Below are 12,598 nucleotides of genomic sequence, written 5' to 3'. Positions count from 1 at the left end.
TTAATGAATCACTAACCAATGATAATTGACACCATCAGTTTCCAGTCAGATCCTCTTTAGTCATACAGTGGATATCTGAACCTGTTATATGATCCCCAGTAACAGCTTTAATCATTAAATTTATAGATGTTAATTGAAGGGTGTTGATTTACAATACTGTACTGCTTTCAGCAAAACATCAACATGAGTCAGCCATAGGAATACCTATGTCCCCTCGCTCTTGAACCTCCTTGCCACCATCCTTCCCGTCCCACCCCTCGAAGCTGTTACAGAAAAATATGGAAGGCTTCACAAATTTGTGTGTCATCCTTGGGCAGAGACCATGCTAATCTTCTCAGTATTATTCTAATTTTTTAATATATGTGCTACCAAAGCAAACACATGAATAACAATTTAACAGAAAAAAATCATATAGTCATCTACCAATAAATGATCAATTACATTAGGAATTAGGGTATTCTGCTATATTTACCACCTCTTATAAAATTGAATTTTATAAGGTCCAAAGTTTCATGAAGGAATTAAGCATATATTTATGCATAGCACATGTATACATGCACAGAAATATATGCACACAAATATGTCTATGTTATATAAGCTATTATCCTCCTTGCCTGTCACAATAAGCTCTTTAGTTGATGAGAGAGACAGTCCCAAATTTCTCCAATTTATATGTCTCCTTTTTGAGAACCACTTCTTTTATTTTCATCCCCTAATTTTAAATAACCATTTTATTCTTAGGTATACCATGCCCCTTTAAACTAACTAAGAGCAGAGAAAACCTAGTAAATGCTGATATCTTATCCTTAATTAAATTACACTCTTCTGGTAAATTGGAAAAAGAATCATGTTCAGATCTCATTCAGGAGGATAAAATCTCTATTTTATCAGTTCTCTTGTCCAAACTCAATTCTTGCTTACTTCAGTCTTAAATTCTGCTTACTTACAAAGGTCAGACAGGAAAAGTAATATTAAAATCACGCTTGCAAGTGTCTATTATTTTATGCTTCTGTTTGCCAAAGGTAGGGCCAGGAATAATTTCTGAAATATTACAATACATCATGAAAGCATGAAGGTCTAGTTCTACTGTCAAAGAGGAGATGTTTGGAGAGGGTTCAAAAACTAAGCCCCATGGGTTGTCAGGATGTACTCCTGACCAGACAGATAAATTTTGTCCCTAAAGAGTCAAAGTCAGGAAAGGGCAGGCCTTGTTCACAGAGCCGATGACGTTGTCTTGGGCGCTGACCAGGTAATATTCTTATATTACCATTTGGAGATTTATTTGCTATTTTCTTGAAGAAACAAATGTAACAAGAGGATTAAAGATGAATAAAAGTAGAAGAGCTGTCAAGGTGCCTAGAAGAAAGTCTAGCCAGGAGAACCAGGCCCCGACACTGATAATTGTCAAAGACTGTAGCAGTGAGTGTTTTATAGACAGAGCAGAAGAAGTGGATAAAAAACCAATGTTCTAGAGTCACTGCTGTTTTGTAGTCAAAGATAAAATATTTTTCTCTTTAAGCAGAGTCATCACAGCTCCTCATGTGGTCCCAGTTACACAGATGAAGACCGAGAGCCCACAGGCATGTGTGATGTGACATCAGGAAGTGAACAGATGTACTGGTGCCCAGTGACCTGCATCTGCTAATAATGGGACCTGGGGAAAATTACTTGCCCTCTCCAAGTCATTGCATCTTCATTAACACAACTTGATGATCATAGTGAAGATTAAGGCTATCTCACAGGGTTCCTGTGAAACACAAATTTTAAGACGTTTTAAAACTTTTGGGAAAGTATCAAAGATATGCATGGGGTTACTAAGGTGAGTGAGCAGATCCAAGGTACAGTATCCTTATTCTCTTTGTATTCTCTCTGTACTCAATAGTGGTGATCAGTCAGTCACATGTTTACTCTTATCCCAGTGTGATGGTAAACCACACAGATCAACTGGACTTTTCTTGTCATTTCAGTGTCTAAAATGCAAGCATTATTCGATGTAGAATAAACAAATCGCAAACTCCTAGAGGGCCTCGCTGCTCAGAGTCTGCTCAGAGTCTGTAGGGTGCCAGCAAGGTGAGGTTCTGGTAAGAACTCTTTCTTCCCAGGCTGGCTTCTCTGTGACTCCTCCCAAAGGGTGGGGCGTGGGGAAGAGAGATAGAATAAAAGACACAGAGACACAGAGACACAAAGAGAATTCTCTGGTGTTTTGCTTCATGAAGACACTAAACCAGTGTTCCACCCTAAGAGCTCATTTAACCTTAATGGGCTTCGCTGGTGGCTCAGATCGTAAAAAATCTGTCTGCAGTGTGAGAGACTTGGGTTCTACCCTGCACTCCAGTATTCTTGCCTGAGAAATCCCATGGATAGAGGAGTCTGGTGGGCTATAGACCATGGGATCCCAAAAAGTTGGAACCCTTTTCAAAACACAGTACTTTGGCAGTTAGGTCTCTAACACATGAACTTGAAGAATACACATTCAGTCCATAATACTACCTGACACAAAGCACTTTTAGGTGGGACTGGGGAAAAGGAAGCATGTTGATTTTTCTGGTCCTTCAGTGTCTCTCTGGGCTTTTTTCTCCAGGCTCAGAGTAAATAGCCAATAAATGACAACTGCTCTGCAGTGAACTGGGTGGATGGAACATGTTAAACAAAGCTGAATCCCGGTCACAAAAGTGAATACTGGGAGTTTTTTAAAGCTACAAATTATTGTTTTAAGATTTGCAGTGAATAGGTTTCCAGCTACAATAGAAGGGGTGTTTACAATTGGAAACAATTATTCTCTTTCTGAGGAAGGTATTTGAAAGTTGTATGTTAATTCTTTCAGGTCAATCAAGGAGCACACAGTAGAGCAGACAGATAATAAAAGGCGGTGATACAGTTTTCTATTAAATTCATGTAGTTCTTTTTACTTACTAGATCTTCTTACATCCTCCATTTTGTCTGTCCATTTTTTTCCCAACTCTTCCAAGTAAACAAAAGATTAAGTGGTTAAATATAGGTGCATGCATGCATTCTAAGTCACTTCAGTTGTGTCCAACATTGGCAACCCTTCTGACTGTAGCCCAACAGGCTCCTCTGTCCGTAGGATTGGCCAGGCAAGAATACTGGGGTAGGCTGCTGTCCCCTCTTGCAAGGGATGGTCCTCACCTTGGGATCAAACCTGAGTCTTGTTATATCTCCTGCATTGGCAAGAATATTCTTTCCCACTACTGTCCCCTGGGAAGCACCAAATATTGGTACGTATGTACTATATTTGGTTCAAATAGTAAAAATAACAATAATAATAATAATAATAATAAAACAGAGAAGGGAAAAGACTGAATTTAGTAACGTTACATGTAAAATCATTTTTATAGAGACAATGTATAGAAAAGTAAGAAAAGAATGACTTTCAAATTTTGTGATGCCCCTCACCCCCCGTTAAAAAAATATACGTCTATCAAACATGTTAGTGTTCTGGTAATGGGTTCATCTACTGAATGCCCAACAACCCTAACTAATTGCCTGATCAAAACTGGGGTGTGTTTCTTACATATTCATGAATTTTGCAATCTTATATTTTACACATGGAAGTTCCCATTCATTTCCTGTTTTCATACAGAATAATAGCTGCAATCCTGTGTCTAATGCATTGGTTAAACTAAAGTCGTCTGCATGGACAGAAAGAAAGAAAAATATGCCCAGGGCAAACAGTACTATATCAATGCCACCAAGAGCTGCAACACCAATTTCTTCCATACTCCCGAGGAAAGAGATAGAGCCCACCAGATGAACGTAATTCTTTCACCTGGATTTTTCACCGGATCAAATGAGACAGTTTGTAGGTTACCAGACTTCAGATTATTAGAGGTTATGGTAACTGTACATGCAGAAAAAGGTGGAAGAACCGTAAGCAATTGAAGAGTAACTATATTATGTAGCTGATGAAGCATGAGAGAAATCAAGGGATGACTAAAGATCTGTAGTAGCAACATAAATAGCAGATCTATAAATTGTCCATGCAGACAACTTTAGTTTAACCAATGCATTAGACACAGGATTGCAGCTATTATTCTGTATGAAAACAGGAAATGAATGGGAACTTCCATGTGTAAAATATAAGATTGCAAAATTCATGAATATGTAAGAAACACACCCCAGTTTTGAGTACTCCCTGTTACTAGTGACTCCTACTTGGGAATCCTATACTGCACCACCTGAGCCCTCGCATCTTCCTTTCAAAGCTCTCCTGATTCTGCTTCTACTTCTCTGACACCTCCTTCATTCGTCATTCTCAATGACTCCTCTGTCACCTTTTATTCTTAAGTTGTAAGTCTCCCCCACAATGGCTTATAAAACATTGCTTTGCTTCTCATGGCCGCAACAATTGCCTCTGTTCAGAGGACAACACAGTTTACATATCAAGCCTCAATCATTTATGGCAACTCCAAATTTTCACTGTTATAGTCTCTCCTTCTGATTTCCTGCATTATCCTTCCTCCTAACATTATTTAAAGCATTTTCACATGCATCCCCCCTTAAAATACTATCTTCTCTCTCTACAACCTTCTTAATGATACCAGCATTCTTTTTCCCTGTTAAGCTCATTGATAATGAGGGTGAACAAGTAAAGGAAAAAGGACAAAGAGGAAGAAGAGGAGGGATTTTCAATAAGCTTAAATTTAAAGTTTATTGAGAGTTACTACATGGCCTTACATTTTACTCAGCACGTTATGTGCATTACTATATTTAATCCTATTCAGTTCTCTGTTCTTTACCAGTAAAACAGTTCATGGCTATAAAGAAATCAAGCATATTAACTAGAGATCTTCAGCTCCTGGGATTTTCATGCTCAATTCTGCTATTAGTAGTGAACTAGAGGGCAAAACTCTCCATTGTGAATCCCACTGATGCTGTTACTAAAAACAATGCTGTGCCATTTTCTGCCCAGAGACACGTCAACAAAACAGACTCTTCTGATGTCAGCAGGGGGCTGGTGTGGGATCAGCTGAGGAGAGAAGCCTGTTTAGGAATGTCATGTCTTCTTCCTTGTCTCTTTGTTTTAATATCATGAAACAAATTATCAATCAAAAATCAATACGAATGACTCATCTGATTAATTAATACGAATGAATCACTGGGTGACAATGATGTGGGCACAGGTGGAATCCCTCTTTCCTGGATCAGGCACTGCAGCACATATTGACTTGCATAAATACTTAGATTCTCTCACGCAAATATACAAACATAAAAGAACTCACTGAGTGGTGGTAGAATTTCGGAGGAAAAAAGAAAATTCTTCATGTTATAAATTAGAACACATCAGAAGAATCAGTTCCTAAAATAACCTAGATTTTTTAAAAATTCAGCCAAGTGTGAATAGCTTACATTTTATCCTTTTGCAAGTTTTACTACCTTCAAAAATCTCTGCATGCACATAGGAATAACCAAAAGTTTTTTAGGTCAGCTGCTCTGAGCAAAGATTACATGTTACCAAAACCACTGAATTATGATTTTTTTAATGAGACCGTTTCTTCTGGTTGCTTAGAATGAAGACCTTATTAAGTGGACACTCGTGTTACTGTACTCCTGGAATAAACCTCTGTATCATCTAGTCACGAAGCTTTGGAGTATAAAAATGTTTCAGAGGCTTTCCTATCAAGTGCTATGGAGAATAAGAACATGTCAGAGAAACTTCAAGCATTCATAGAGAGTCAATTCAGGAAGGTGAGCATCCTGCAGAGGGCTTTCATTCTTTGCTCATGAATGAAAGAGGTGACCACTGTAATGCGTAAGGAGTTTGTAAGTATCTCGTTTTGTAAAAAAAGATTCATGACTTCTATATGCTAGACGGCTACTACATACAGCAGGAGCCTAGACATTCATAGTGATAGATTCTACTGTAAAGGAGTCAGAATTTCACTGCAACTTTTGACACATGCAGCCTTCCCTGCATTGCACACAATTCCACCAAAAGCTTGCCTTTTCCTGGGCACTGGTGGTTGAAATGTTTTCAAGAGTAATAGTACTAGAGAACAGACTTTCCAAGATCAGCATTTTTCTTCCAAGTATCCCAGGACATCTGCTATTGAAGTTCCACTTGTCTTCTTTCTCTGTTCTCCTCAAATCAACAGATGAGAGTGGGAAGGAAGAAAAGAGAAAGTTAAAACTAAACTAGAGTTGCGTTTCTAGTTTTTAGATTTCTAATAGTTTTCTCATAGGCTGGCTCCAAAATCCATATCTAGAGAGTTTTATATTCATATGTCTTCCCCAAATCTTTATTTGATAATTAGAAGAAAAAAAGATAAGCAAATACTAATAAAACACATAAGAAGTCACTATCATTTGGGTATTTAGATTATCGTTCCAGTCTTACAGACGATGCACAAGGTTCGCATTACCTGGTCAGGACTCCCATCCCTGACGTCCAGTGATGAAGATAGGTGTCTTTCTGAATTTTATAACCTGTTCCACTGCCTGAGCAGGGATTCAAGTAAAGTTGACATGTACATCAAGATCCTGACGTGCCGAATCCGCAAAACTTGCTAAATCCACATCCATCCCATCCAGCTCTGAGATGGTCATAATAAGCCCCCATAGCAGGCTACTTGAAATTTACAGCTTTTTAATGCATGCTCTGTAATGGGTCTCCTCTTAAAAAAATAAACACAGATGCTTTAGAGATGTCCAATCTAAGAGGGCAATTTGTTAACATTGCTTATCTTCAGTTAAGAGTAAATCAAAAGAAAATCCACCCCTACAATTGAGAGAATGAAGCTCCTATTAAAATTAGTCACAAATAGCAGAAGCTGGCATTACAACGAAGACCATTAAGAGATTACGTAAGAATCACAGCCAATTACTCTGGGTCAAGTTATTAGAATCAAAGAATTAGACAATTGTTCATGGTTCTGGTCATGCTACCAAGAAGGCTGAATTCTCAGGATTCTTTATGAAAGCCAGCCACAAACTGTCAGCCAACTATCACAGTGTTACACCAGACAAGATAAGTGCTTTGCACTTTTGTGTAAATAGCATGAGGTTTACTGAACTGTGTAAAGATTGTTAGGATGCTGTCTTAGTCCTTCTGGGATGTTATAACAAAATATCACAGGCTTAAAAACAATGGAAATGGATTTCCACAGCGGGGTCATGCAGGGTTCTTTCTGGTCACAAACTTCTTACTGTATCCTCACATGGGGGGAAGTCTCGGAAGCTCTGTGTGTCTCTTATACATAAATACACTCATCTCATTGAAGAGGCTTCATCCTTACAACTCCATCACCTCACAGAGGCCCCACCTATGGATGTCATAACCACGGGAATCAGGATTTTATCATATGAAATTTCCTGGGACACAAAGGCTGAGACTATAGCAGATACAAAGGTGAACTGGCTCATCCTCCTGCAGTGGCTGTCGTCACCCACACTCCACTGCATCCTCATTTCCAGCATCACCTTGCAGCCATTCCATACATTCTATCACTCTGGGTTTCACAAGTCCAGGTCAGTCAAGTGTCAGCTCCATCTCATATTCAGCCTATTCAATGTCTCCCTCTCCCCTGCTGAAGCCCAGGGGACCTACCAGGAAGTGCAGATGTATCCATTTCTGCAACGTTCCTTCTCTCTCCCTCTCTGGATCTTCATTCCTTGGGCCATGTTGAAACAGGGAAGATGGTAATGAGATGGGAAAGTTCTGACATCACTGACTTACAAGGTGCCCTTGTAGCCTTCTCTTGGTCCAGATGAACTGATCTTAAATTCCCCCTGACTGACAAGTGTTTCTCTTGAGGGGTATCCTGGTGATTTTCCAGGACATTCACAAGTTGGGGATCCCCAAATTCTTAGTTTCCTTTTTAATCAGGGGAAATGTTCTGCAACCACAGCTCCCCACCTGCAGTATTCTCCACAGCCTCCCTGTTTCCCTCACTCTGCAAGCACCATCTGCAGAAAATTAAGCAGCCCACAGTGAATTGCCTACTAAGTGACCTACAGGAACCCCATGTCTTATAAACACTCTGAACAATTGAAGGGCAGATATACTTGTGTGCATCTGTGCCCCGCCTGAGGCCTCTGGACAATTGTCCAACTGGTCACGTAGACACTGAGTAGATCAGAATGCTGGATTCAAAAACACATTTATCTGAAAAGTGAGATAACATTCTGTCTTCCTTTTAGAGTAACTATCCTTGCCATTAATTATTTGGCCTTAAAAACATGCCCTAGTAGGTCCCTGAATTATAAAATTCTCCAAATAGACTGATTCTCTATGGAGACTGGAGCAATGTGACTGGATTAGGGATGCTCAGCTTGTTCAACAGCCTCCAAACAATCTGGGATGAGGCCAGTCACTTGACTGTCTCTCCTAAGAAGTCAGTGACCTAGAAGTCAGTCACTAGGAAGATGGTGGCTCTTCCTAAGCAGAGGCTGGTTTTGCAGCATCTTTAGGGCTTTAGCAGTAATTCGTGGTAAAGAAAATGGGAAATAAAAGGTAGAAGGGAAAGGGGGATGAATAAGAGAGAAGCAGAGAAAGACAGGAGGAGGGAAAAGCAGCAAAGGGAAAGTGAGTCTAGGACTTGGGTAGTGAAGCATGAAATGCTGTTAGAACACTTTATTTTTAAGGACTCAAATGTATATGTTTTTTTTTTAATATCCTAAAAGCGAATGTGTCATATTCCCTTTCCATGAAAAAACCTTGTAAGCACTTTCTAAGTCATTTACTGCCCTAAACATCTAATTCTATTTTGTTACTTGCTTAACTTTCTTTCGTTTAATGTCTTGATATTTCCAGCAAAGAGGATGATATTTATTAGAGGGAAAATTTGGCAGTAAGGGGGACAATGCCATTGGAGGAAATATACACACACCAATAGACCACACACATCCTCATGTATTTGTCTCTTATAAAATTTATTTCAAGCATAAATTTAGGACTTTAGATCAACAACAGACGTGGTGACATTCAGAGCGCACTCCTTGCTTGACTGTGACATATAAAGTGAATACTATAGATTTCAGAAAATATTGAACAGAACCATAGATATACTATAGAGTCAGTCAGGAGTAGCCAAAGCAGGGATATTTGGACAGTATTTAACAACCACTCCCTTGCCATCCAGAAAGCTTTGATTTTCCCCTCTTTTACAGATTTCCATGTAAGATTACATTTGAAGAAATGGCCCTATTATGTCAAGAACAGTAGCAGTGGTTCCCGAAAGGAAACAAACAAATTAAGAACCTTTGAAGTTCACTGACTTTATAGATTAGTAAATCACATGTCATGGATAGAATGAGGACTTAAACTGAGGTTTAAAAAAATCTCTATTTTCCCAAAGCAGGTCCGCAAGTTGTGGAGAAGGAGAGGGTGATATAAACACACAAATTGCTATATTGCATGGTAGCGTGAAGAAGAATAAGATGTGATGCCACCACGGGGTACAGTAGTTTGAAGTAAAGCTAGGATCCATCTGAGTGTGTCATAGCATGACACAAATGGGATAGCTTTATGATGGAGTTTTGAAAAGTTGATGGGATATTGATGTGCAAAAATAGGAAAACAGTATATCTATCAATTCATTTAGGATCATCTTATGAAGTAAGGATCTCTGACATCCTAGATCAAGGCAACTGAGATATTAATATGTATAGCATTATAAGGTATCATTGAATAATCAAGTCTGACAAAAACACAAGAAATGATAATTTTATACCATTCATGTTGTATCTCTCGTGGTTATGCTCCCATGATATACTGCATATATTATTGTAGGGTTAGAATGGGGAAATACTTGTATGGATTTTTATGCATTAGGGAGAATCATATATTGCAAAATGGAGAGTTTGTCTTTATTCTACAATGCAACAGGAAACCAAGAACATTCCGTCCAAGAGAGCACTATGTCCAGAATTAGATAAGAGAAACTTTAATGTGGATTGAGGAGTGGTGGCTCTTGGGGCTGGTAGAGAAAAAGAAAAAGACCAGTAAGAGCTGGGAATATTATGACACTAAAAATCAAAGAGGGCTCTGCCAAGTAAAAAGATACAAAGCATGTGAGAGATACAGGAAATGAAATAGACCTTGACCACATGCAAGGAATGAGGCAGACAGAAGAGCCAAAACAGGCATCCAGCAACATGGGACTAGCTGAGTCAATAAATGACTGAAAAGTCAGAGAAAAGGGGGGAGATAAATTACGGTTTTATCCAAAAGCACCTGAGCTCTATTTTCCTGTATTTCATCAACTTAGAACCAGAAATCACCAAAAAATGTTAAGGTTCTGCAGCAAATGAAAGAAATAAGTACTCTAAGGTGCCTCTGCTAGACCCTATGGAATACCAGAACCAAAGCAGGACTACCCAGTGATAACAAGCAGTAAGTCACTAGTCACTCTTAGCAATTAATAAGACATATATTGTAAAGCATAGAGGATGAATGGAAATCAAATGGAAACAACCCATACCTTTACAGACCCAGCCTGCTGCTGCTCCTGCTAAGTCACTTCAGTCGTGTTCAACTCTATGTGATCCCATAGACAGCAGCTCACCAGGCTCTCCATCCCTGGGATTCTCCAGGCAAGAACACTGGAGTGGGGTGCCATTTCCTTCTCCAATGCATAAAAATGAAAAGCGAAAGTGAAATCGCGCAGTCGTGTCCGACCCTCAGTGACCCCATGTATTGCAGCCTTCCAGGGTCCTCCGTCCATGGGATTTTCCAGGCAAGAGTACTGGAGTGGGTGCCATTGCCTTCTCAGAGAGCCAGCCTAAACAGAACCTGAAACCTAAACCTAATAGAAGTAATGGTCTCCTTAATCATGTGCCCACTCTCTCCAAGAGTTTCTCATTCCTTTTGCCTGAATCCTCCCTTGTTTATTAACCCTTCATTGCCTTACTCTCAGCTGACGGTCAGCTAATCCCTAATCAAATAAATAATTAAACAGTGTTTAGTCCTGAGACATATTTGTATTGATGGACTCTTTTAATCCCTTGAAAGTAAAACGCTAATCCTGGAAGGACTCCTTCCCAGCCTCTTTCCAAAATGCCCAGTGGGCAGCAATTGCGAGTCTAGCTACTTGGACGTCTACTGCCATAATTATAACCTCTTTGGATAATGAAGACAGGAGACAGATGAAGCACCGAAAGATGTCGAGAAAGAAATGCATGGGCAAGTGGAAAAGACACCATAAGCCTTAAACACTGATCTGTGCCTGCACACCATACCATGTGTGATGGGAGCCAGGTGGGCCTAATCAAGGATGGATTTTTCAAGACAGCTCTATATGAGTTGGCACTGAGAAGTTTGATTCAACTCAACTATTTCAACATGATTCTTTGATTCTAAGACTTAGCTCCACTTGTCTCATTTAACTGCACTAAGTCAAAAAGTGAATATACTTATTGCCTATTTGAACACTGCTAAGAGATCATAAAGTTTTCATCACAAGGAGAAAATTGTAACTATTTCTAATGAGGGATGTTCACCAGACTTATTGCGGTGATCATTTTGCAATATATATCAAATAATTATGTTGTACACCTGAAACCAAAATAACATTATATGTCAATATTATCTATGTATATTGATACCTGAAACTGAAATAGCATATTTGTCAATGTGACTTATGTAATGACTTCTATAATATAATCATATAATCATTATGTTATGGACATAACACACATGCATACGTTCAATCTACTTCAGTCACTCCGTCATATCCAACTGTTTGAGACCCCACGGACGGTAGCACATCAGGCTCCCCTGTCCTCCACCGTCTCCTGGAGCTTGCTCAAACTCATGCCCATCGAGTCAGTGATGCCATCCAACCATCTCATCCTCTGCCATCACCTTCTCTTCCTGCCATCAATCTTGCCCAGTACCAGGGTCTTTTCTGATGAGTCAATTCTTTGCATCAGGTGGCCAAAGTATTGGAGCTTCAGCTTCAGTATCAGTCCTTTCAATGAATATTCAAGGCTGATTTCCTTTAGTATGGACCGGTTTGATCTCCCTGCAGTCGTGGGGACTCCTAAGAGTCTTCTCCAACACTGAGTTCAAAAACATCAATTCCTTGGTGCTCAGTTTCCTTATGGTCCAGCTCTCACATCCATACTGACTACTGGGAAAACCATAGCTTTGACTAGATGGAATTGTATTTATATATATAAACATATATGTACACACATCTGTGTAAGGAAAAGGTTTAGAAAAGGAATATAATTATATTTTGGATAACGAAAACAAATAAACTAGTATGATTTTTTATTTTCAAATGTGCATTTTGGCTATCATGTTTGGTTTAAAACCTCTTTAAATGTAGTTTATGTTTATGCTGATAATAGATACAGAAACATGTCTTAACCTTGTAAGATTAACTGTAGAACAGCTTATTTACAATAGCTAATTAAAATCACAAATTTTGAAACCTATACGCCTGCCCAGTACTCTGCTATTGGTCATTTAACCAATTTATTATTGACTTAATTCCTCCTTGACTCAGAAACTCTTATAGGTGCTTTGTTTACATCAATACACAAAGCTGGTAGACACTTAACCTCATGGAACTGATATTCTAGCTGGGGGAAGACAGATAATCTGCAATAAACATGAATCCAAGTACATTATATT

General features: G+C 39.1%; 1 non-coding gene and 1 pseudogene across 1 annotated transcript; one reads left to right on the top strand and one right to left on the bottom strand.

Annotated features, from left to right (window-relative positions):
* Positions 1-272: 272 nt before the first annotated feature.
* LOC139179202 (U6 spliceosomal RNA) lies at positions 273-383 on the bottom strand. Its single transcript, XR_011563625.1, has one exon. It is a non-coding gene; the product is annotated as a U6 spliceosomal RNA (small nuclear RNA).
* A 3,271-nt stretch (positions 384-3,654) lies between these two features.
* LOC109576744 (chorionic somatomammotropin hormone 2-like) lies at positions 3,655-6,528 on the top strand (annotated as a pseudogene).
* The last annotated feature ends 6,070 nt before the right edge of the window (positions 6,529-12,598 follow it).

Source organism: Bos indicus, chromosome 23, assembly GCF_029378745.1.
Source record: "Bos indicus isolate NIAB-ARS_2022 breed Sahiwal x Tharparkar chromosome 23, NIAB-ARS_B.indTharparkar_mat_pri_1.0, whole genome shotgun sequence".
Classification (NCBI taxonomy): domain Eukaryota; kingdom Metazoa; phylum Chordata; class Mammalia; order Artiodactyla; family Bovidae; genus Bos; species Bos indicus.
The sequence above is the reverse complement of the archived record's forward strand: the minus strand, read 5'-3'. Positions and strand labels throughout refer to the sequence as shown.